Source organism: Nuphar pumila, chromosome 16 (assembly GCF_984573655.1).
Source record: "Nuphar pumila chromosome 16, dmNupPumi1.hap1.1, whole genome shotgun sequence".
Lineage (NCBI taxonomy): Eukaryota > Viridiplantae > Streptophyta > Magnoliopsida > Nymphaeales > Nymphaeaceae > Nuphar > Nuphar pumila.
In genome coordinates, this window is record NC_143264.1 from 37,574,458 (window position 1) to 37,597,153 (window position 22,696).

Consider the following 22,696-nt stretch of genomic DNA (forward strand, 5'->3'; position numbering starts at 1 on the left):
TTTCGATGAAAAAAATGATATTTGGAGCCTAAAAATTTTATAAGGATTTTGGCCCATTGATTTTTTCAAAACTTATAAAAACCCACCCATGTGTAGGAATCAAACACTTCAAGAGCTGATCCCTATAAAATCAAGTACATAGATCACATCTATATGGTCAAAATTTAAAAATAAAATAAAAAAGTCCTGAAAAACTCATTTAGCACGTAATGGTATGTGCAAAATGAGTTTTTCGGGTTTTTTTGTTTTATTTTTAGATTTTGACCATACAAATGTGATTTGTGTACTTGATTGTATAGGGATCAGCTCTTGAAGTATTTGATTCTGACACATGGGTGGGTTCTTATAACATTCAAAAAATTGATCATGCCCAACACATTTATGAGGATGGACATCGAGCCAGATTGGCCTGACCTGACCTTATAGTGTATTAGGTAGGGGTGTCAACGGGACAGGTTTGGTTCAGACCTAGGTGGAACTAGATTTGGACCAGATTTTCAGGTATGGTATCATGTCCGGGCACAAGTCTAATAAGGTCAACTATAAGAAAAACCATACCCAGACCCAATAAGAACTACATGAACCTGGTAAAATAATATTTGTTATCAATTTTACATTGAAAATTTGTACGTCTTAATTGGAACTCGGGTTGGGCTTGTGTCTAATCGGGTCTAATATAAGAGAAACCATACTCGGACCCAAAAAGAACTACAAGAACCAGACAAGGTAAAATAAAATTTGTTATCATTTTTACATTAAAAATTTGAGGTTTTAATCGGAACTTGGGTCGGGCCAGAATTTGGCATAAAATTTCACAAACTATACATGGATCCATGTATTAATTAGACCTTATGGTCCAGACTCGAGTCTTAATCAGATCTTCTCATTTGTCTACATACTGATACCTTATAGGGTTTGGTCTGGGTCGGGTCTGGGTAAACCCTACCTGTTGACACCCTTAGTATTAAGGCTTAACTGGCGCAACCTAGGCCCTGGCTCATCAAGAGCCCTACTTGACTCTTGTCATGTTCAGGCTGAGCTCAGGTCTTATCGTACTGAGTTTCAATGGGGCAGATCCAGTGATTGAGTCCAGCTACTTCACAAAATACTCGGGCCACACAAAACACAGAAAATTGTTGTGCTTGTAGGGATTTTGTAGTGATTTTCTATGTTTTGAGTTTTACACAGAAAATCAGTGCACGGATAGTGATTTTCTGTGTTTTTGTTAGGAAAGTTTTAAAATTGATGATTTCTTTCCACCAAAAGTGCTTTAAAAAGTTTAGTCCCATATCTAAGAGAAATCAATTTTTCTAGTGGTTTAAATACAAACTTTGTTCTCTATTCTTTACTTTGGTAAGCCTTGAGTCTATGGGTGGCTTTCGGACGTTGTTGTGCATCATGCAGCAATGGACGCGCCATTCGCATGCGAGTGTGTTCGCAAGGGCGCTTGAGGTGCAATGTGGAGTTTTGATGGCGCACTTCGCACGCTCGCAGCGATGTGAGGTGAAAATGTCCATTTTGACTTTTAGGTTTTGAGTTATATGGCCATTTGAAAGGCTTTAAGTTGCATGTATATCGAGTTAATGTTGCATTGTGACTGTTGGACGATTTTGAAGGCCTTTGATTGACAGTCAAAGGTGGGTGACCGTTCAGGTACCTTTTTGTCTTATTTTCAAACCGTCAGATTTATGGCCATTAATCTCATTAATCGCAAAATGTTTTGGCCTCTCTAAAAGTCTATAAATATCTTCTATTTTCGTCTTTTGAAAACACAAGAATTTTCTGACTCTCCAATCTTCTTCTTCCTTCTTCTCGATTTGGCTTGCTGAGTACAAGTGTGGTAGAGATCATCTGTCCTTGCGAAGCAGTGACTCTCTTGAGGTTCAAGCCTAGTTGTATCCTGGGAACTCAGTTGCAACAAACCCCTTTTCGCTTCTTCGGACTTCCCGGAGTGGGGCGATTGAAGTTCTAAAGATAGCGATCTTAAGAACGTGCCTTTAGACTTCAGATCTCCTTTCTTAAATTTTTTTATCACAAGGTTGAAAATAACAATTTTAGAACTTCAATATGGCCTCTGGTTCGACATCCAACTCCATCAATCTGCTTAGCCGTGACCTTGAAAAACTCGATCGATTTGATGGGTCAAACTTCAAGCGGTGGCAATCAAAGGTCTCTTTCTTGTTGTCCGAGCTACATATCGACTATGTTCTCAAAAAGCTCTGTCCCACTGTTGCTGCTGGAGAAGTTGTGACAGAAGAACAGAAGAAAAAGTGAGAGAAGTGGCATACTGACAACTACTGATGCAAAGGGCTTATCCTGAACACTTTAGCCAATTCTCTCTTTGACTTGTATTCACCATTGGAGTCGGCTAGAGAGTTGTGAAATGCTCTCGAGATTAAGTACAATGCAGAATATGCTGGTAACAAAAGGTTTATCGTAGATCAGTATGTTAATTTTTCTATTGTTGATGATAAGCCTATACTTGCTCAAATTCATAAGATGCAAATATTGGCCTATAAGATCAAAGGAGAAGGTATGTATCTTGATGATGACTTCCAAGTTGCTGTCATCATTGGGAAACTACCGGATTCCTGGAAAGAATATAGGAATCACCTAAAACATAAAAATGAGAAAATCACTTTAGATGGTCTTCTTAAGGACATCCGAATTGAGGAGGAGACTCGTCTTCGTGACAAAAAAAATTCGAGTCCTAAAGAAAGTTATCCTAAAGTGAATTTTGTTAGTAACAAGGGTGGCAAAATCATGAAAACCCAAAAAAATAAAAAAGAAATTCGTGAAAGAGAAAAAGCCAACTGATAAAAAGAAAATTAGTTGTTATGTTTGAGGCAAGTTTGACTATTTTGCTAAAGAATACAAAGAACGGAAGAGGACTGGTCCTAAGCCAAATGAGTCAGAAGAGAGGCTTGTTGTTGTAATCTCTGAAACCTTTATGGTAGCTGCAAATAAGGACTGGTACCTGGATACTGGAAGCACTGTTTATGTGGCAAACGATAAGAACTTTTTCAAGTCGTATAAAGTAGTGGGGGAGGGATGCAATCTCTTTATGGGAAACTCCTCCTCAACTAAAATGCTAGGAAAAGGGAGTGTGGAAATTAAGTTCACCTACGGGAAAGTCCTAACACTTGAGAATGTCCACTATGCTTCAGAAGTTTGGAAAAATTTAATCTCTGCAGATCTCCTGTCATGAAATGGTTTTATGATTGTTATTGAGTCTGGGATTGTAACTGTGACCAAAGGAAAAATCTTTGTAGGAAAAGGGTTTGCCACTAGTGGTATGCTCAAGATGAACATAAATGAAGCTACTACTTCTGTTTACATTGTTAACTCCTATTTTCTTTGGCATTCACGATTAGGACATATAAATTCTCATTGCATTCATAATATGAATAACTTTGATCTTCTTCCTTGTCATGTTAGAATAGAACATAAACATAAGTGTGAGACATGCATTCAAACTAAGCTAACTAGACTCCCGTTTCCTAGTGTAGAAAAGAATTATAAATTGCTTGAATTACTGCATTCTAATGTGTGTACGATGGATAATGTTTTGAGTCATGGTGGCAATAGGTACTTTATTACGTTTATAGATGATTACTCAAAATTCTGTTATGTTTATTTGTTGAAACATAAATCTGAAGCATTTTCCAAATTTCTTCTTTATCTAGCTGAAGTACAAAATAGGTTTAAAACAAAGATTGTACATTTAAGAACAGATAGAGAATGTGAATACTTAGGTGGAGAATTTGATAAATTCTATGAAGATAATGGTATTATCCATCAAACGTCAGCTCCTAGAACTCCTGAACAGAATGGAGTAGCAGAAAGGAAAAACAGAACACTTGTAGAAATGATGAATGTTATGCTTCTTAATACATGTTTGCATTCCAACTTATGGGAAAAGGCTATACTTTCTGCTTGTTATATTCTTAATCGAGTTCCTTATTCCAAATATGAAAAATCACCTTATGAATTGGGTTTTGGTAAGAAACCTAATCTTAGTTATTTTCGTGTCTGGGGTTGTTTAGCATATGTTAAAATTTCAGAAAATAAAATGAAGAAGGTTGGACCTAAAGCATTTAAATGTGCTTTTGTTGGGTATGCTGAACATAGTAAAGCATATAGATTTCTAGACATTGTTAATGATGTTATTATAGAATCTAAAGATGCATCTTTCATAGAACATAAAAATGCATTTGATTCTCTTCTTGATGCCAATCGCATTACAATAGATGAACATCCTGTTAATGACATAATTGAATATTCTAATGATTGTGCTGATGAACCAGAAACTGATGTTAGACACAGTAAACACTTTAGAAAACCAACTAATTTTGGTTCTGACTTTTATACATTTCTAATTGAGAATGATCCTGTGTCTTTTCAAGAGACAATGTCTTCTCAAGATGTTGCCTTTTAGAGAGAATCTCTTAATGATGAAATAGAATCAATTATGTCTAACAATGTTTGGAAATTAGTGGATTTACCTATTGGTTGCAAAACTATTGGCTGCAAATGAATTTTCAAAAAGAAATTAAAAGCTGATGGTACAATTGATAAATTTAAAGTTTGTTTGGTTGCAAAAGGTTTTAAACAAAAAGAAGGTATTGATTATTTTGATATTTTTGCCCCTGTAACCAGAATATCTACTATTAGAATTCTGATTTTCATGACTGCCATATATAAGCTTCAAATCCATCAAATGAACGTGAAAACAACCTTTTTGAATGAAGAATTAGATGAAGAGATATATATGGAGCAACCTGAAGGTTTTGTAGTGCTAGGGCAAGAGCGCAAAGTTTGCAAACTTGAGAAATTCTTATATGGATTAAAGCAAGCCCCTAAGCAATGGCATGAAAAATTTGATAGTGCTTTGGTACATAATGGTTTTAAAATTCATGATGTTGACAAATGTGTTAACAATAAAGTAGATTGTAACTCAATTATCATTATTTGTTTATATGTTGATGATATGCTTATTTTGGATTCCAATAGTAAATGCATAAATCAAACAAAAAGATATTTATCTTTAGTGTTTTGTATGAAAGATTTGGGTGTGACAGATGTTATTTTAGGAATCAAAATTGTAAGAAATAATAATAGCATTGCATTATGTCAATCACATTATATTGAGAAAATTCTTACAAAGTATGGATATATGAATAGTTCACCGGCATGCACACCATATGATCCAAATATAAAATTGACTCCAAATGTTGGTGCAAGTGTTCAACAATTAAAATATGCCAGTGTTGTAGGCAGTCTTATGTATGTAATGAACTGCACAAGGCCTGATATTGCCTATGCAATGAGTAAAGTGTGTAGATACACTAATAATCTTGGTAATCAACACTGGAATGCAGTGAACAAGATTCTTAGATATCTTAAGCATACTTTAGACTATGGAATTCACTATACCGAGTTTCCTGCTATTATTGAAGGGTATAGTGATGCAAGTTGGAATACCGACTTTGAAGATTCCAAGTCTAAGAGTGGTTGGGTTTTTACCCTTGGTGGATGAGCAGTTGCATGGGGGTCTAAGAAACAGACCTGCATAACTCATTCTACAATGGAATATGAGTTTATTGTTTTGTCATCTGCTTGTAGAGAAGTTGAATGACTTAAGAATATGCTAATAGATATTCCACTAGGTGAGAAGCATATACCTGCTATATCAATGTTTTGTGATAGCCAATCAGCTATATGTAAAGTAGGTAATATGAAATACAATGGGAAGTCTAGACATATTAGTCTAAGACACAGTTTTATAAGACAAATGATTGATGACAATATTATATCATTGAAATATGTGAAGTAATGTCAAAATTTGGCAGACCCATTTACGAAAGGCCTTTCGAGAGATGTCATCAATAAAACATCGAGGGGAATGAGAATTAAGCCAATTAAGTCATCACCTAAGGATACCCAACCTAGAGCGCTGGAGATCGTGAATGACAGATATTGAGCATATTTATGTAAGCCTGTTACTGATGTGTGCTCATGAGTTGTAACTAATATGAGGGTTGAGCTAATAGCTCTTAATGCGTTTGTAGGCCTTAAGGCTAGGGTGTGTGTTATAGTACACCTAGACAAACTCACATATATGAGTGTAGAAATGTGAGCCGTTTCTTATGAGAATTGGCAATTCTCTAGAGCACTCATGAATCCAGAAAAGCACAAGGCTTTAAATGTGCCAACAGGAAATCCACACAATCAAACTTTTGGAAACCTATGTATGATTGAAAACTCCGTTAACAATATAAGGAGCTAAGTTCAAGGTAAGTCCACTTAGCACCTTGGTTAATTTAGGTTTTCTTTCAAATAGTGGGGGTTCAAGTCATGCAAACACTCTCACTGATGCATAAGTTTCTATGCAAGCCAAATATATTTTAAAACTAGTGGAAGATTGTTAGGAAAGTTTTTAAATTGGTGATTTCTTTCCACCAAAAGTGCTTTAAAAAGTTTAGTCCCATATCTAAGAGAAATCATTTTTTCTAGTGGTTTAAATATAGGCTTTGTTCTTTATTCTTTACTTTGGTAAGCCTTGAGTCTTTGGGTGGCTTGCGGACGTTGTTGCGCATTGTGCAGCAATGGACGCATCGTTCGCGAGCACGCACGCGTGTGTGCACAAGGGCGCTTGAAGCGCAATGTGGCATTTTGATGGCACACTTTGCACTTCGCACGCTTGCAGCGGTGTGAGGTGCAAATGTCCATTTTGACTTTTAGGTTTTGAGTCATCTGGCCGTTTGAAAGGCTTTAAGTTGCATGTATATCGAGTTAATGTTGCATTGTGACTGTTGGACGGTTTTGAAGGCCATTGATTAACAGTCAAAGGTGGGTGACCGTTCAGGTTCCTTTTTGTCCTATTTTCAAACCGTCAGATTTATGGTCATTAATCTCATTTATCGCAAAACGTTTTGGCCTCTCTAAACGTCTATAAATATCTTCTATTTTCGTCTTTTGAAAACACAAGAATTTTCTGACTCTTCAATCTTCTTCTTCCTTCTTCTTGATTTGGCTTGCTGAGTACAAGTGTGGTAGAGATCATCTGTCCTTGCGAAACAGTGACTCTCTTGAGGTTCAAGCCTAGTTGTATCCTGGGAACTCAGTCGCAACAAACCCCTTTTCACTTCTTCGGACTTCCCGGAGTGGGGCGATTGAAGTTCTAAAAATAGCGATCTTAAAAACGTGCCTCTAGGCTTGAGATCGCCTTTCTTAAATTATTTTGTCACAAGGTTGGAAATAACAATTTTTTGTGGCCTGAGTACTTGGGCTCAATCACGTAACCATGCCTCGAGTTTTCAATTGGTCAGGTCGGCCCTTTTAAGCCCAACTGGTAAACAGACAAAGTTGGTTTCCATTGAGAGACCATGTTATCCCTACTTGAACTATATTCGATTATTAGTTGGGCTGTGTTGGGCTCGACAATTATTGAACTTTGTGTTGCACAACGCAGCCGATAACCAACCAACGGGGGCTCCGCTTGTCTGTTTGGAGCAACTAGTGCACGTCACCTTGTGTTGGGAGGTTGCAGGTTCAAAACCCAATAATATAGTATGTATAACTGGTAGGAGTCTGCCTAACACCAGCTTGCCTTTAAAAAAAAAGGCAGCTGATAACCCGTCCCCATCTGTTAAGGCTGCAACATTCGTGAATTAAAAGGGTTGTATAGGCAATTAATGTGTAACCTTATGGAACACAAGCAGGCACCCTTGTGCACCCTTGTTGATGAAGGCATGCCCAAGCACACCTGCCAATGAAAAAAACTAGATAATCCGCTTGCATTCTTGCCCACATGATCGCTAACTTTTTTTTTTAGCTCCTAATCAGTTTTATCTCATTACCTTTCAAAACACTTCAATAACAAATAGTTGTAGGCACTTTTTGCTTTGTCTACACTTTTTATATGTGGTTATCATTATTTATTTGCTAAAAATAATAGTTTATTTTAAGTTTATTTAACTATGAAAATTTGGCTTTTTACCACCAAGTTTTATGGAAGCAGATCAGGTCATGCTGAAAATGAGCGTTTTCGCTCATGCTGACATCGTGGCCATCCGATTTGCATTTTAAAAAGCTCAAAAGTCAACAAAACCATGTGGCATTCATCCAAAATGCAAACAGACGGCCATGATGTCAGCATGAGCAAAAACGCTCATTTTCAGCATGACCTGATCTGCTTCCAAGTTTTATGGTCTAAAGATACTCGAAAAAATCTCACCAAATTTTACTGCAATATGAGCCGTTGATTTTTTGTGGGTCTTAAAACACATCCAAACATGAAAAGCACTTCCTCTAGTGCATGTTTCTAGCCTATATAAAATATATCTGTAAGTCTCAAATTAAGAAAGCTTGTGCAAGATGATTTAGGAGCCACCTGTTAAGAGAGAGAGAGAGAGAGAGACCTTTGAATTTTCATTTTATTCATCAACAATAATGCTAAGACCGCAATTCGTTTTCATCATCTCCTGAATGATAAAAACGCCATCCGCTCTTATTTATGTGCGCCCTTCATCATACAGCTACTGCCTATGGGGAGAGGCCCCGGAGTTTACGGTTGCTGCCGTTGCCTGTGCATGGCAAGCATTGTGGCATCCAACAGAGGTCGTAAAGCACAGGTTTGTGCTTTTGCAACACCAACGATCAGGGCCTAGATGAAGGCAGTCTGAAACTCTTGGTGGTTGGTAATCTTCGTAGATGCCTTCAGGTGCTGAGTCAATTGATCCTTGTGCTGGAAGCCGACACGATCCATCTTGAAAAAGTAAAATCTTAGATCAAGTCAATTTAGTTGTTCATAGCAAGTGTACAGTGCAACTTCATGCAAAACATGAACAAATTGAAGAACTAGATAAATAATTTGTTCAACATAATCAAATGACATTTTTCAAAGGACGCAAAATGTGATCCCAACGTATAAATTAGCACATGAAAAGCAAATGAATTGCAGCCAATCCATTGAAATTCCTTGCTAAACTACTATATAGAAAGAGAAAAACTTAGTAACTGATGGAACTACCTTGAACAAGAAGAGCAATGAAAAATGCAACGCAAAGAAAAGAGAGAGAAAAGCTAACAAAAGCAGCCATGGATGGATGGATGAATTGGTGCTTTGGGGGAGGAGGATAATGGTATGAGTTATTTATAGTTGCACTTGGATGGATAGGATGAGAATGGTACCCTATACTTTTTCCCAATATGATAGTAGTAGATTCATTGCTAGGATGTGAACTGTTTCATTGAGCGGCTGCTATATAGAAGAAGGACACCACGCTGGTTCAGCATATCCCAACCGCTTGCCTAAATTATTAGCCCAAAGTCAGCAAACCATTATCAAATGGAGATCTAATCTTTCTGTGCATAGGCTCAAGGCTGCTCTCGGGAATTTCTAGGTAGGGGTGTTACTGTGCCGGTTCAGGTCAGGTCTTATAAGACCCAATTCTGAATCATGTCTAAAAGCTAGACCAAAACCCAACTCAATCTAATTCAGGTCTGGGTCGGGGTTCGGGTATGGCTGGAAATTGCGGACCCATATGGGTTAACGGGTTCGAGTATGTATCGGGTTGGTTTCATCTTCAATAGACCTGTTTTTTAATTGGGTATAAGAATTAGACCTAGATCTGACCCACTATGGTTCGGGTCTGGGTATGACTGAAAAATATAGATCCATATAGGTTAACGGATTCGGGTATGAACTGTTCTGGTCTTAATAGGTTCGGGTTTCAACTTGGGTCTCGATATGATTGTCTAGGCCTAATTATCTGCCAATAAAAAATATATAAATTAATGGAATGAATTATTCATTAAGATGATTATGTGTTAACAAATGATAAACTGATTAACTATTTTAAACAATATTGAGTTGTTTTCAAATGGTTTAATTCGGGTTGGTCCGCGTATAAAACGGGTTTAGGTATACAATTGATTTGGATTCAGGTCAGTTTGGATACCAACCAGGTATGGATTCGGTTCAGTTCAATTATAAAACGGGTTCATGTAGATAATCAGTTCGGTTTTACATTATATGGAACCATTTGGATCAGGTATAAAACACTCTGGCATAGCTGGCAAGCTTCGCTGTTCAGAGCTTTATTTTTCCATTGAAAATCCTATTGTTTCATTCCTTCCATATGTATACACCAGGTGGAAAATGGCCACCATCTCCATCTTGTGCTCCACTCTCATGGTGGTCCGAGCACGAGAGATTTGATAGTAATTTACTCCGAGGGCTACCTGTTTAGGTTGTGCCATGCCTTTATGAATAGCCAGCGAAATGCAGGGCATCGACCAAAATAGATGAGAGGCAGATTAAGTGGCATTGAGACACATAAAACAAATGCTTGCCAGTTTCCAACCCCCAAACTGAAGATGGCTCTGGGAACTCACTTGGTCCACATACCATCTAAGCAAATATTTTGGATCTTGGCGATGGTCCAAAAGCTGTAAAAGTTTTGGCCGGGAAAGGGCATGGGCTGACCTGGCCATAAGCTTTAAAGAAACCGTTGCCTATCCACAACCATTTGTCAGCTGAAATTATTTTCTACTATGTGTTTGAAAAATTGAGACTTGTCACCGCAAGAGACAAGGAACCAAGGCAAAAGATCCTAAAAAGAACCTAATAGTTATAGTAAACTCGATTTTCATGGTTCAAATGAACAAAGGGCAGTATGTGCATTCAGGGTCTATAATTAACAACTAAAGTATGTTTAAAACATATGTTGTCATGGAAAAAAATAATCGAGTATATATGTGAGACTCTCAAACTGCAATTCACATCCAAAAAATGTCTTGCCCTCATGAATGTATATTGAGTATCCACTATGATTAAGAACTACATATCAACCTTCTTACTAACCACACATGATTTTAAGCTTATGCTTGAATCTAGCAATTTAACATTGTCAAATAACCATGTGTTTATAGGTAAAGACTTTATTTCTAATAGCTTGTTCAAACTGAATATGATCAATAAGACTGCTTATGTTTATGCTTACTTGCTTGACTCTCTTGAATTATGACATCCCAAACTTGGTCTTATGCATTTTAGTTCTATTAAGAAAATTAATAATTCAGGCTTAATTTTTGTATGCAAACATGATCATTATAATAAAAATTGTGTGCATTTAAGCAAAAAAAAATTAAAAACCTTTTCATAAGTGAAAAAAGTTTTAAAATTTTTAATTCGTACTTAGTGATGTTTGCGATTTGAAAAATACTCTAACTTGTAAGGGTAAGCATTATTTTATAACCTTTATTGATGACTTTTCTAAGTTTGCTTATAGTTAACTTATGAAAATAAAAAATGAGTCCTTTACAAATTTAAAATTTTTTAAGGCCGAAGTTGAAAATTTTCATAAGTGCAAAATTGCATCAATTCGGCCAGATAGAGATGAAGAATACTTGTCTCATAATTTTTTAAAATTTTGTGAAGAATATTGCATACATAGACAAAACATTGCAACCTATACTCTCGAGCATAATAGTATTATAGAACGTAAAAATAAAACTTTAATTGATATGGTGAATACAATGCTTATTAGTTCTAGTCTCGATTTTAATTTATGGGAAGAAGCTTTGCTCAGTGCATGTTATACTTTAATTATGTACCTTACTCAAAACTTGATGTTACTCCTTATAAATTATAGAAGAATAGAAAACCAAATCTAGGTTATCGCAAAGTTTGAAATTGTATTGCTTATTACGATTAAATAAACCAAAACAAACTAAATTAGGGCCTAAAACTAACACGTGTTTTTATTGGCTACTCCCAAAATAGCAAAACATATAGATTTATAAATTTTTAAACTACAATAATTTGTGAATCTATGCAAGCTGAATTTAGAGAAGATTTAACTTTCTTGCAAAATATTTTTCCTTCAAATGCTTTACGTGTACCTATATCCAAAAAATGTATTTTAGAATTTCAAAATTTAGAGATTAGAAAAGGAAAGAGAATTACAAAACCTGATGATTTTAGAATAAATTTTCACCTTCACATGATTGATAGAGATCCTTTAACCTTCTCTAAAGCTATGTCATCACCTGGTGTTGCATATTGAAAAGAAGTTATTCAAAGTGAAATTGATTCTATTCTTGAAAATAAAACATGGGTTATAGTATATTTACCATCTGAATTTAAATCACTTTGTTGTAAATGAATTTTTAAAAGAAAGCATAGAGATGATAGATCAATTGATAAATTTAAAGTGATATTAGTAGCAAAAAGCTTTAAAAAAAATCAAAATTGATTATTTTGATACTTATACTTATGTTTCAAGAATTACCTCAATTAGAGTTTTTATAGCCTTAGTATCAATTTTCAAGCTTGAAAATCATCAAACAGATGTTTTTTTTAAAAAAAGGCAATTCCAGTCTTTATTTTTTATAATACATCATGTTCAAGTATTACAAGTCAATGTACAGAGCATTAGGCAATATATGAAGAAACCCTAATCCAAATTAAACCATTTCCAATTGATCCCTTGGTTGCATTGATCGCAACATGAAATCTACAGTTGTCGACACCAAATTTTAGACCGAGGTATTTTTTATGTCAAAATCCCCAAAATTCTTCACCAAACCCAACTTCAATCTAATTTTTGACCACCAAAACTGCCTATTTAAGGTTTTTGACGAAAAGAAAAGTTAAAGAAAATGTTTAAATTGTTATCGGAGTCAAAAGTTTTGCCCATTTCTGGGTATTAACGAAACTTTTTTTTTCAAAAATTGTCGTTATTACACTTTGAATTGTCATTATCATAGTTTGAATTGTCACCATCATCAACCATTTTCAGGGTTGTGACATCAACATCCCTTAATGGCACATTTATTTGTCGTTAAGAGCAGTCACTCTCTATGATTTGTCATCAACATCTGTCAATTCCATGATTTGTCATTATTAGATGTGTTAACACAGAAAGGTATCATTATCACATTTGTTGTCATCATATTCTAACCATTTCTTGGAAAATGTGTCATGCCCTTATCTGCACGCCGACCTTCCAAAACACAAAGCTTGATCTCCTCCCCTTTTAATTACATTCATTAAAACTAAGATCGTAATCCTAAATTCTCTCTTGTAGATCTAATCACAACCCTTTATTCGAATTCCTTGAATTACAACTATAGATTTTTCTTTGGATCTCGAATACACAGGAAACATATTCGGATCCACTAAAAATCTACAAATAGGGAGGCTTTCTCCCTATTTTGTAAATTTGCAATCCAAGTAGCCTCACTTTGTCAAAATTCATACATAGCCTAGCCGATTTACACTAGCCTAGTGTAGCATAAGGTCTGATCCAGCTGATCCCTGCTCAACGGAGGAGGGATGGTGCAAGTTCTTGAAAAATGGTCCCCACACTCTTCATAAATTTGGATCCGGGTCTTGGATCCATTTTTTAAAATAAATTTTTTTTTTATGAAAAAATGCTATTTTTAGCTTTTAAAAATTCAGAATTCACAGAATGGCGATCATGGTGGGATCCGTTTGCATGATCTAAAGATCAGAGTTGGAATTTTTAGCATTGCAAGTTTAGTACCATTTTGTGTTTTTTTTATCTGGATCCACCTCAAATCCAAATCCTATATTTTTTGTTTTATCTCGTTGGCACTATCAAAGTGACAAGGCCATATCTCCCTGACCATAGCTCTTCTTTCAATGATCTAGAACATATTAGAAATTAGATGACAACATTTTATTTCACATGTTCGACATATTCTAAGATTCTGAACCTACGACCTTTGAAAACACGCTTGAACAGGGAAAACAATAACTGTTGTGACTATTTTTTTGCAGAAAACCTCCTGTTCTCATATCTATAACTCTACAACCCATCAACAAAAGTTTACCTTTTCTTATTTGTTGGAAAGATAAAGAATAGATCTAAGACTTTCTAGTTTTGAGCCAGAGTCAAAACCCCCTTTAAGGTTCTCATTTATGGGATTCAAAACTAGAACCAGGTAAGTGTTATGCAGTTTGAAACAACTGACTTATTTATCTTCCAAAAGGCATATCTCCCCAACCAGCCGTAAGATCGTTGTGATTTTAGTGGAGTTGGAAAGACAATGATCTTGTCTTATTTTGTTAGTTTTATTGCATTTTTTTATTTCTGGTGTAAAAGGTTGAAAAATAGATATTATCAGGCGGAACAGATGCAACAACACCTATTCAACTTTTGTTTTTAGGAGCACTTTCATAGTTGTATCTCAGTGCCCACTTGGCCACTTTTGGGGTGACATATACCATCAAAAAGATCTTGTAATTTTTCAACTTTTATCTATTTTGTATTTTTCTAAATTTAGAAGTCTTTTGGGTCAAAAATTACTAGCAATCTCTACTACTAATTTGTGACTTAAAACATAATTCAATAAGACATCTTTTATTGGATCAAATCCTATTTTCTTTAGGTCTCAGAGCCTCGGTTCCTAAGACTTGTGCCTACATTCTATCTTTGAGTGATCACTGTGACGTCTGAACTTGGCTAGATCTTATAGATAAGATCCATATCCAGATCCAAAATCTTATCCAATTCTTATTTTTTCATGAACAAACGGTTTAGATACAAAACCAGTGTTTTCTTGATTGTTTCCATCATTTTTTCTAGGTAAATACCATAGGTAGACTATTTTTTTCTTTTTTGCCATAGATCTAGGAAAATAACATAGAAAACTTTGTTGAAAAATTGCATCACCTTTAAATTTTTATGGAAATACAAACTTCTAACAAGTTAGAAAATCATTTTGTTTGGGACAATGCTTGCTTCGTGTATGCTTTTTTATCTTTATCCTTATTTCTTAGGTCTATGTTTCCAGAGCCTCCATTTTCTTATGTGGATTTTCAAAATACAATTCATTTTTTATACGCTTCTCATGCGTGCATGTGAGATGGACTCTACTTTAGGGGCTAATGTCACCCCCTTGGACGAACCAGTCTTGATTTGGCCACCTGAGGAATGGATGCGAGCATCAGGTCGGTTCAGCCTTTTCTTGGCTTGAAGTCTCTTTTGCTTTTCATCATAAAGCTTGACCACCTTATAGGCCTCCTCTAGACTCGTCAGGACTGCAACTAGGACCTCAATATGAAAGTCCTCACATAGCCTGTCAACATATGATTTAAGCAAGGTCTCTTCGTCGACTTGGGCCAAAATCATGCACAGATTCTCAAACTCTACTTGGTACTCATGTAAGTTACCATGTTGCTTGAGATTCTTAAGCTCCACATGATCATTGACCAACATCGTTGGCTCGAATATCTTCATTATGTAATAAACAAAATCTGCCCAAGAGGACTTCTCATGTACGATGTCTTAACCATTTGTACCATCGAAGGGCGTCACCCTCAAGGCGAGTGACCGCTTCGGCAACACGTGTTTCTTGTGGCACGTTGCGACAAGTGAAAAGTGTTTAAGTTTAAATACCTACTCACACATGTTTTCATTGAAAAAGAGAGGAACACAAAAGCAAGGTTTCTTACCCATACTCCATGCGCATTCAAATAGTGGCTCTCTGAGAATCGAGTTATTCAAGTTCTCCATGCATCCACCGTGATGAGGGCTTCAATGTGATCTACAAGGTTTGCAATTGCTTGCTCAATGTGCTCGAAGTAGTTTTCATATTCCGCACTTGTTTGACATTGTAAAAAAAGTTTGGCTTGCATCTATTTGGTAATTACTCAGGCTTGTTCGACATGCTTGTGAACATCTTCAATGTTATTAATGTCGGAGGAAGGTGGTTACTCCATTTGATCAAGTTTGCTCTGATACCAACCTATTACACCATCTGATATCTCTGATGTAGAAGGCTCAAAAGAAGGACCATAAGGTAGGTATGGATTTATAATGGATGAATTGCAATTTGAGTCTGATGTGCTCAAGAGGATTGAACCTATGATTTTTGGGTCGTGGGACCTGTGGAACACATATTAGGGGTGTTGAACCCTGATTGACATGGTAAAGAAGAGGTTTGAGGTTTATTGTAGTTGCGGGTAGGGAAAAACGGTGAGAAACATGGTCAAACAGCTAATCGGGTAGGTGTGATTTGGGCTCAATAAGCAGTTCAAGTAAGATTTTTTGTTTAAATTTGAAATGACCAGATTCAGAGGTTCTAGAGTGACCTAGGGATGTGTGTAAGGGTCTGGTATAGGCTCTGGACAGAGAAAAATGGTATTGACGGGCAGGGGTTACCAGTTTACGAAAATCAAGTAAATCGAATACCTGACGAGATAAGGTTTTGGATTTTGGGTTCCCAGAAATTAGTAAAGGTTGGTCTAACAATATAGAGGGATTATAGAGGTATCTTGGGAGTCTGTAGTAGACCGAGATAGAGTCTCCCACGTTCTTAAACTTGGACACATGTTCTGAAACTCAGACACATGTTTTGCAATGTGGCAATACTGATTGGCTCATCGGAAAAGCAAAAATGCATGGTTCGGGGCATCAGAGGAGCTTGGGCTCTTCTTAGGGTAGAACGATCAATCCTTGGAGGTCTTATCCTTACGTAAACCAGAGAGAGATGAGAGGGAGAGAAGATAAGACGCCCAAAGAGAGAGGGGATGACTAGAGAGAGCTTTAAGAACCAATCATTATTATTCAATGCTTAAGGAGAGTCCCCAGGCCACTTTATATAGATGAGAGGTTTAGGGTGTAGTCCACATTTATTTAATAAAATTAAAACTATTTAATAAACTCAAAACACCCTTTACTTGACAAAAAATATATCATACTAGACAACCAGAACTAAACTAGAATAGAGAAGACAAGAGTCCCATCCAGAATTGAACTCTTCATAAGCCTAAAGTCTCTAAAATAAAAAATCAAAAAAAGAAAGCTGGAGTGGACTCTACACAATCCTCTCCTTCCTGTAAGAAGGGAGAAGCATCTAGAGAGGTGGGGATGTTCCACCCTCTTCCTCTAATTTGGCACCACCTTGTGGGCCCCACCTAGATGACCTTTCTTGATCTTACGTATGGATCATCTCAACAACCTTGTCACCTCTATGGGTCCCACTTGAACTTGGGATACCCTCTTCCATAGCTAAGGTGGCTTCTAGATCCCGAAGCATCGGATATAACGAGTTCTCTGAATCTAGGACCGCATTGGATGTCGATTCCAAGGCATGTTAAAAAACCAGAGATATGAGATTAAGGGATCTCATATCCCTGGTCTATGGAGCTACAACAAACCCCATCCAAGATAAAAAAGAACCAAACTGGTTACAAATCCTTAATTTTGGATGGGTTTTAGGGTCCTCATCTGCTGAAGTGTCTGATTTTAGGTGGGCCCCACACTAGATCCCACCTCAAGCAACAAATTTTGGTTTTCAACCGCCACCCTTAGCTTTTTCTCGATGAGGTGTTTGTTTTCGACAATGACATCCCCCTGCTTGAACTTCAATATGAATTTTAAGCAACAAGTCTCGATCCAAATTCTGATTCGAACATTATATGGCAATACTGAATCGGGTAAATAACAAACGGAAGAGAATTAACTCCAAATCTTAACTTCTCCCTGTAGTAAAAATAAAAATCCAAATCTCAATAAAAGCCCAATAGCAACTATTGGTTTTTCTTCTTTTTTAACGGCAAGCTGGGGTTAGGCAGACCCTTACCAGAACAACAATCGTCCCATGTGGCAGAGGGATTCGATCCTGGGCCTTTAGCTTGACACAGGTCCCCGCTTACCACATGCGATACCACCTCGGTGGTAACTATTGGTTCTAATGTAAATCCGAATGTAGAAAAATCTAATCATACAATCTGACCCAAATAAGTATTCGGCCTTGTTTTAAGACTGGCGAAGAATACCGTAATCACATTCGTGTCATAACTTCAACCGAATCCGATCAATTTGCATCCCTATTTTAAATGCAGTTAGAAATTAGGATCAAAAAGCTTGTCCGAGCATGTCATCACCACCTTTTGGTTAATTCCTTGTCCGCCAGGCTAAATCAAAGTCATTTGTTGCAAATTCAGATCTGGTTCTTGGGAAGGGAAAAAAATCTTGCAATGAAGTAAAAATTGTGTTTTTCTTGACCAAATATCAGAAAAAACATGTAGACCTTGATAAAAGTACTAAAAACTGTAAAAAAAAAAAAAGAATAACGATACAATCAAAATAATATACGTAGAAAATAAGAGAAATTGTTGTCATTCTTGCAAATACTATCAAGATTTTTTATGGCACGTGAATATCTCCTTTACGATATTCTTATGGTTTTGACACCACAGGCTTCTTGAATCTCCGAGCAGAGAAAGAGCAACATATACCATGTGTTCATCAGGTAAGTTTAACGAAAGAACTTATGAGACTAGCAACAAATACCATGTCACCTAAAAGCAATCAAATTGTCATTCAAAATTTTTTGATAGCTCTAGAGAGTTTATCAGGTTCATCAATGAGAGCATCTCCCCACTACACACGCACACTTTAGTAGAAGCATGATGGGGAAGAAATTCATTGCATGAGAACATCTTGTTGATGCAAATGCAGGATTTCAAGTGATGCGCACAAATAATACCCAAAAGAAAGATTATAAATAATTGGCCTTTTGTTGGATCATGTGACACTGAACATCATCTTCATCTACCAACTTCATTAATCATTCTTTAGATTTGTGAGATGTGTGCCTCTTCTTCTCCCTCCACTTCGATACCCCACTGGCAGAACGTCGCTCATCCTCAATCTCTGAGACCTTACGTTTTCTGTCAACCAAAGGGATGATGTTTTACAACAGGAGCCTTGTAATAACCTAATATCATTCTGTTGTAACAATAAAGAAACACGCTTCATGGACAAGGTTGTTACCTATACTGGTGAAGTTTTGGGTTAGATAGTAGCTCATCAGCAAGAGTTGCTTTCCTTTGCCTCCGAGTAAGGCGGCTTGAGAAAAATTCTGATACGGGCTCGACCACTGTACCCACCAGATCATCGACCAAACTTTTCTTTCAGAAAGATGATACGAGAAAAGGAACATTTGAGTTTACTATAGAGGTGAAAAACGTGTTGAGGGCAGAGGAAAAGCACTAAGATGGACGATCACTTGCCTGGAAATACTTGGGAAGTGTTTTAGAGTCGCTCTTCTTGTAGTGTCTCTTTGGATCAATAATGCTTATCAACTGCAAAAAAGATCAAACGATCAGCAGAAAACACCGAGAGAAGTTTGATTTGGAAACTTTAAAATAATAACATATGATAGCCATAACTCCAGATTTAAATATAGCAGTTACAAGCAAATTTTAAACTTTTTTTTCTTTTCTTTTTTTCTACAGAGAAAGCTGGGGTTAGTCAGACCCCTACCAGTTATACAACCATATACCATTGGGGTTTGAACTTGCAACATCCCAACACAAGGGGACGTGCACTAACTGCTCCTGCCAGACAAGTGGAGCCCCGGTTGGTAGCAAATTTTAAACTTGTTCTACAACCCAACTAGGAAATATTTGTGTTGTTCTTGTTAATACATATCAACCAAACATGCATTGTTCAGCCTTTAATAATATAACAAAAAAAATTATGACATCATAGTACCCTGATTGAATAATCTTTGTTCTAGATTGAAATAAGCATCATAATTCATAAAGCAATAAAATTTTATCGGTAGATTCCAACACCAACATTTTGACTAAACATATAAGAGTTAATTAAAAATGCTAAGCAACTATGCAACATACATGCTTCTATACCCTCAAAGCACCCAAGTCAATATGGGTGCAGATGCAGGTGCAGCACTCGACGTGGCAGAGTGCAGGTCAACAAATGTTGGTTACGGTCAAACCACACCCATTATTTTTGTCCAATTTTAGATTTGGTAAACTTTGACCCAGTCAAAAATTGTCATGTTAAAAATTCTTAAAAACCATAAAAACTTACAATAATATAATTGTAAAAGCATTATATATATATAGAGAGAGAGGGCACTTTTTATAGAACATTGCTGCAGGCCGAGCTTGCAGCTTCACTGTCACCACCCAACTCATTGCCTTATCAAGACGGTGGAGGTCACAGGAGGCCTGGCAGCTTTTAACCATAAACCAAATTAACAGATAAACAAATTAAAAAGGGGAAATAACAAAGCTCTCTCTCTCTCTCTCTCTCTCTCTATATATATATATATATATATATATATATATATATATATATATATATATATATATATATATATATATCTGGGCGGTGGCAGAATAGCTGGGGAATCATCTTACATCGTTTGGTGGGTTTTGGCAAGCAAGAGAGCCATCCTTGTGAGTCCTGATGATCACATACATGGCAGATTGCTTACTCCCAATCTATTCAAGACCCTGTCCCTGTTTCAAAGATTGAAAAGGTCTTCCCTCAATGTGGAGATTAAAGAACACCTCGATTTTGTGTTGTTTATGACTTCTGCCCCACCCTATCGCTTGGAGACCTTGGACCACAAAGTCGCTCTCATTTAGAGGATTGAAATCAATCGGTTAGTTGTATCTAAAACTTGAATACAGATGCCAACAATTGGATAGTCGACCTGTTTGAGACTTTAACAAAATACAATCAAACAAAGCGCAGTTGGGCTTGGATCCAGTTTCAGGTTTATGTTGGGTTAGATATCTATTTAGAAAACAGACACCAGTCAAACAATGTGCAGTTGGGCTTGATCCGGTTTCAAGTTTAAGTTGGGTGAGATATCCATGTAGAAAACAGATCTTAAACCTTTGTTAGAACATTTGCACAAACTTTTTTTAAGAAAATATCATATTCATTCATATCAAGGAGGAAAGGAAACAAAGAACAGAAAGGGTAACAAGTCATCAAACAATAACGAAAAAAAAACCATAGCAGAAAGAGTAGGTGAATCCTCAACAAAAAATTGGGGCAAAACAAGTAAAAGAAAAAAGAGGAAAAAATATGTATACAAGGCCATAGGGAGACCATCATAGAAATAGAGTCTGAGCTAAGCTGGAAAAATGATGTATTTTGAAAGAGGAAAACCTTGTTAAAAGAAATTCTTCATATGCCGATTAATACGGTGAAGAGGTTGCTGTTAGAATATTAGAAAAAACTGCACCACCCCTCCCTAAAATTTTACATATGCATAAACTGATTCCCTTCAATCGATATTGCTAGAGCGTTTTACTTTCTTTGCAGGAAAAAAAAGAACGTTGTCAGAGAGCCTCCTGCCCAAGTGCAAGCACATTTTTCACATTAGGTGCATTGACTAATGTCTTAAGAGTAGTCACATGTATCGTTAAAGGTAATTTCTTGGCGAGGGTATTTCTCAGAGAGATTTTCAGAAGATGATAAATCTCAAGAATATCTCAGCAATATAAAAAAGTAAATAAATATTTTAAAAAACAAGTAAAAATACAGAAAATAAAAAAAATAAAAGAAAACTAAGATAAAGACCTTAAAATAGACAAGATAAATTGACAAATCATTTGATGCCATCTTCCTCAAGAAAAGTTCAATAAAAAGCAAAGAATAGAGTTTGTTTACCTTAACCCACTTCCTTGAGTGGGAACATGATGAAAATGCACTTTTACTTCATGAAATCGCAAAATCCCTCTCCCTTGCACATGGATCAGCCCTCAAATAGCTCTCACAAGTCCTAGGGTGAGTGGATACCTCTCTAATGGCCTTTACACAAATGAGGGAGTCGGCCTTCAAGAGGTCTTTAAAACCCAAAATAGAAAAAAATAGTATTCGGTCTTTTTAAGTGCGGTGAGCCTCTAATCTACGGTACACCCTATATCGTACGATACACATTCATATCGCGATACGAATGCATATCTTAACATTTTTCTATATAGTAATGATCAGTGGCAGATCCATAAGTTTTTCGTTGGGTGGGCAGACTTCAGGTCTCGGGGACAATGCTATGGTCTTGAAGGACGATCCTGTAAACAGTATGCGCAAGTAGCAATGACAGTGGAATTAAATGTATGAAATTCTCAAACTATTTAACATGACTAGGGACTGGTTTAAGTACTGATTTATGGAACAAAACAATTCAGCAAACTGTCTCCTAAAAGATGCCTAAACGCTGTTTAAAATGTGCGAACAGTGTAGGAAATCGACCTTTAGAAAAAGACAATGGGTGGCCAAAAAATCTGAACCAAACTGGTTTAGCTGAGTCAGTGAGCCATTTCACCAAACAGTTGGTGTGTGTCCCACACCCATACTACTAACAGCACTTTTGGCTTAAAATCCAAGACGAAAAAAATTGTGAAACACAAACCCTGTCCTAAACCAAATTACTAACAATTCAAGCAAGCAAAAATAGAAATCAGATTTAACTCAAAAACTACATATAACAGTTGGAGTTGGTTAACACGAATAAATAGGAATAGCTAACTGCCCGACAAACGGTATTCAAATTGAATTGAATAGCGTCAAGTAGATAGGAAGATTAACAGCTAAATGCAAACAAAATAACCCACTGAAAATACGCATTTAGCTGGGATGTTGGGACGTTTCACCCAGTGGCAGAGCCAGGGGTGGGCATGGCTGGGCGTCGTGTTGGCAGTCGTCGCCGGCAAGTCTTTCGATCGGCGACATGGGTCGTCTGATGCTTTGCGGTTTCTGAGAAACTGAAGGCTTCGGTTTCTCAGAAACCGCAAACAGGGTTATTGTGTTTGCCGATCGACAAGAAAAGCAAGAGAGAGGGGGTAGGGACTAGGGAGGTTACCTGAGACAGTGCGACGACCGGC

General features: G+C 36.7%; 1 protein-coding gene and 1 long non-coding RNA gene across 2 annotated transcripts in view; both read right to left on the bottom strand.

Moving 5' to 3' along the window:
• LOC149813182 (rRNA-processing protein fcf2-like) overlaps positions 1-22,696 on the bottom strand; it is a 113,079-nt gene that overhangs the window by 24,048 nt on the left and 66,335 nt on the right. The window lies entirely within an intron of this gene.
• On the bottom strand, positions 18,340-18,935 carry LOC149813183 (uncharacterized). Its single transcript, XR_016428226.1, has 2 exons — positions 18,819-18,935; positions 18,340-18,715 (listed from the first exon to the last, which is right to left on the bottom strand). It is a non-coding gene; the product is annotated as an uncharacterized LOC149813183 (long non-coding RNA).